The sequence below is a fragment of the Orycteropus afer genome, unplaced genomic scaffold, assembly GCF_000298275.1.
Source record: "Orycteropus afer afer isolate SDZICR_OR568_19922 unplaced genomic scaffold, OryAfe1.0 scaffold01101, whole genome shotgun sequence".
Taxonomy (NCBI): domain Eukaryota; kingdom Metazoa; phylum Chordata; class Mammalia; order Tubulidentata; family Orycteropodidae; genus Orycteropus; species Orycteropus afer.
In genome coordinates, this window is record NW_006922688.1 from 55,126 (window position 1) to 59,669 (window position 4,544).

Here is a 4,544-nt window from a genome sequence, read left to right on the forward strand (position 1 = left end):
GTTCTACAGTGGGAGCCCTAACTCTATTCTGAGACTTGACATAAGTTTCATGCACCATTTGAGTTCTTACCATTAAACCAGCATTGTGGCTATTCATAGACAATTTCCAGGACAAACCTAGGGAGGGGCAGTTTGAACTCAGGAAGGATGTGATTGAAAGTATATTATGCTCACACCAAGAACTAGGGAACTTGTCTGAGTGTGTCTTTTTCTAATTTAAATTAAAGTTAGGGTCCTGGTATTGGTTGGTAGCCACCTTATGGCTAAGACTCAAGCTGCATGGTCATGACTCATATCCAGACCACCACCTAGCGCGGTAAGGAGTTCCGGCGGATAAGGCATTTGGCTGCTAACCAGAAAATCAGTGGTTCAAACTTATCAGCTGCTCCATGGAAGGAAGATGGGGTGATCTACTTCCGTAAAGATTTACTGCCTCGGAAACCCAGTGGGTGTCATTATGAGTCAGAATTGACTGAATGGCAGTGAGTTTGGTTTTGGAATACTTAGCAAGGAAGTCAAGGCCTGGAACCAATCCTGTAATCCTTTTCTATCTTCAATTATGTATGTGTCCAAATCATGGTCCTTTCTCCCCACTTCTGTAATACCACCTGCAACAGTGATGACTCCATCTGTCACCAATCATGATTTTATGATGATTCACTTTGTTTTCAATTATATAATTAGCCTCATGGCCATGACTCAGCAGACTCCATTCAGCTTTCAGTACTGTGTACATGCTGATAATTTCCCTCATTCTAGATGATTGTATTTGTCCTGTCCAAGGCTTAATAAAATTGTCTGCGTTGAACTTGTTTGAATATGGGGTCTCTTTTCCCCTATTACAGAATAAAGATATTTTGGAGTGTATGCATGATTTAGGGGAGCTCTGGTGGTGTAGTGCTTAAGGCATTTGACTGCTAACCAGAGGGCTGGTGGCATGACTTGGTATACATACATTTACTTCCTTGCTCTATAGCTGAGAAGACCTAGAACTAATGACACCACAGTAGCAACTAAAACACCCAGCACCCAGATCTTGATTTCTAAATATGATTATCCAAATAAAAGGAACATGCTGTAGAAATCAAAGAAAACCAAAACAAACCAAACTCACTGCCATCGAGTCAATTTTGACTCATCGTGACCCCCATTGGGTTTCCAAGGTGGTACATCTTTAGGGAAGTAGATTGCCCCATCTCCCTTCTGTGGAGCAGCTGGTGAGTTTGAACCATCACCTTTCTGGTTAGCAGTCAAATGCCTTAGGCACTGCACAACCAGAGCAAAGAAGTGTTCACAAAATCAAAATGATGGGGATTCTGTTAAGGGTGATGGAAAAATTTGGGAGCAAGTAGTGATGATGGTTGCACTACATGATGAATGTAGTTAATGTCACTGAATTGTACATGTAAAAAATCCTGAAATGGCAAAAAGAAAAAAAAAAGGATAGGGAGATGCCAACCAGCTCCCAATGGCCAAGCTTGAAACAGTTGAGCAAAAACAGATACTGATAGTATTGGATTATAACTCAAAGAACAAAACAATATGTGAGTCGTACTGATTGTTATGGTTTGAATTGTGTCCCTCAGAAACATGTGTTGAAACCCTAACCCTGTACCTGTAAATGTGACCCTGTTTGATAATAGGGAGTATCTTTTGTTATGCTAAAGAGATTATACCAGAGGAGGGTGAGCCCTACATCTAATTAGGTCTGAGTTATAAAAAGATGGAATAAACAGAGAGAGAAACACTGGGGAAAGAGGAAGACAGATACATTTACAAGCCTAGGAAGGCCAAGGATTGTTGGTAGCTACCAGAAGTTGAAATAGGCAAGGAGGGACCTCCCCCTAGAACTATGCCCTGAATTCAGACTTCCAGCCTCCTTAACTGTGAGGAAACAAATTTAAAGCTTCCCATTTGTGGTATTCCTGTTAAGGCAGCTATAGATAACTAAGACACTAATATAAATAAATCAATGTATCAACAAATACAAGGGGAGAAGGGCAAATTTTCTTTATGAAATAATTTGAAATAGAAGGAATGAGGGATATATATAAAAAAATCACCATTAGGACACTGACATAATAATTGCTGCAGGTAAAATCCAAGGATATTTGTATAGTCTCAAATTATCTTTCCCCAACTATTTATTAATTACTGTGGTTGTTTTTGAACGCATTTTCACAAATTCTTTGATATCCCTCCATCTGGAAGTAGTATGCCACGTTTGCATGCACTCTGAATGGGCAAATCATCTCAGATGAAGGCTGCAAGTGTCTAGGCTATGTAGTCAAAGCCATTGGATCTGGATCTGATTTTGCTATGTTGGGAGGGATGTTTTCAAGTCATACAAAGTGTGCTAGGGAAGTTGATGAAGAGGAATGGTCAGAAGCTCAAGCTTTTCTATGGGATAAGCTCTGAAACAACAATGAAGGAATATGCAGGAGGAGTTGCTGAATATACAGTCTTTAGAGTCATCAGCTTATAGAACCTGCACACGACTATGGAAGCGACTTACGAAGGGAACATAGTAAACACTATTTGGATAGACCTAGTGCAACTCGGGGAGCTCTGGTAGCATAGTGGCTAAGGCACTTGACTGCTCACCAGAAGGCTGGCGGTTCAAACCCTCCAGCCACTCCTTGGAAGGAAGGTTGGGCAATCCTACTTCCGTAGTGATACTGCCTCGGAAACCCAAGGAGGGGTCGCTATGAGTTGGGGCCGACTCGATGGCAAATAACAACAACAACAACAGTCTTATATAAGAGCTTTCTGGATGCTCCTGAATAGTAAAATGCTACCTCCTTTCTCTTCCCTCACATCACCTGGAGGACTTTGGGCTTTACAGCTGTCCCTAATGGTCTTTTGGTGCACAAAAACAAGACATTGATGGCTCGGAGGCATAAGGTATTTACTACCCAGAAATCATGTCCTCATTCTTAAAATTAATGTGTGCCTGTTTTTCTTCAAAAAACAAAACAGTTTTTACTTTAATATAATGCTATTATCTTTTGAAAATCTAATTATATTTAAAATCTGTTCTGATTAACTTAATTGCAAAGCTAGCTGAGTGCTATAACACAATGATGCAGTGAAATTGCCCAGGATCAACTATGAAGATGAAGGCCTGTATCATCCAACCTTCTGCTAGGTGTGCTGATAGACTAGCTGACCTCTCTCTTGTGCATGTTTATGAAATCTCAAATTGGTTTTGGAGAAATTGTCAGCCTATAAAAATGGAGCAACCCTAACAAGATTTTTTATGGAGTTACTGGTAGAGGCAAGAGCTCTAGGCACACAGTGGATAAGTGCTTAATTGCTAACCAAATGGTCAGTCACCAGCCGCTTTGCCAGAGAAAGATGGGACAATCTACTTCCATAACCCTATGAGGCAGTTCTATTCCCTCCTATAGGGTTGTTATGAGTTGGAATAGACTCAATAGCCACAGTTTGTTTGTTTTTTTTTTAATTGGCAAGAGATATATACATTTGTTCTATTTCACAGTACTGTATACCAGGAAAGGTCATTTTTACTGTATGTTATTTGTTTAGTTTGTTTTAAAGCTCAAACTTGGCCACTCACTAAATGGAAACAGTTAAAAGAGTAGAAGTATTTTGTTATAGTCAGTAATTAAATATTTATAATTTGCTAGCTATATTTATAGTGTGAAAATTTAATCATTGACTAAAACAAAATGTTTCTAGCCTTTCAGCTGTTAACCATTTAGATGAAGTTGTACACTGACAGGGAACTACCAGAAGTCCAATCTGGATTCAGAAGGGGATGTGGAATAGGGGATATCATTGCTAATGTCAGATAAATCTTGGCTGAGAGCAGAGAATACCAGAAACATGTTTATCTGTATTTTATCGACTATGCAAAGGCATTCAACTGTGTGGATCATACAAACTATGGGTGACGTTGCAAAGAATGGGAATTCTAGAATGTTTCATTGTGCTTATGTGGGACCTGTAGAAGCTTTGTGACATAGTATCTAAGGCACTTGACTGCTAACCAGAAGGCTGGTGATTCAAACCCACCAGCCACTCCTCGGAAGGAAGATTAGGCAATCTACTTCCGTAGTGATACCACCTTGGAAATCCAAGGAGGGGTTGCTATGAGGTGGATCCGACTTGACAACAGTGAGTTTGGTTTGGGTTTTGGTCAAGAGGCAGTCATTCAAACAGAATAAGGGGATACTGAGTGGTTTAAAATTGGAAAAGGTGTGTGGCAGGATTGTATCCTTTCACCGTACTTACTCAATTTGGAGCTCTGGTGGTGTAGTGCCTAAGGCATTTGACTGCTAACTAAAAGGCTGGAGGTTCAAACCCATCAGCCACTCCTCGGAAGGAAGGTTGGGTAATCCTACTTCCTTAGTGATACTGCCTCGGAAACCCAAGGAGGGGTCGCTATGAGTCGGGGCCGACTCGACGACATATAACAACAAAAACAACAATGGAGTTCTGGTAGCATAGTGCCTAAGGCACTTGACTGCTAACCAGAAGGCTGGAGGTTCAAACCCACCAGCCACTCCTCAAAAGGAAGG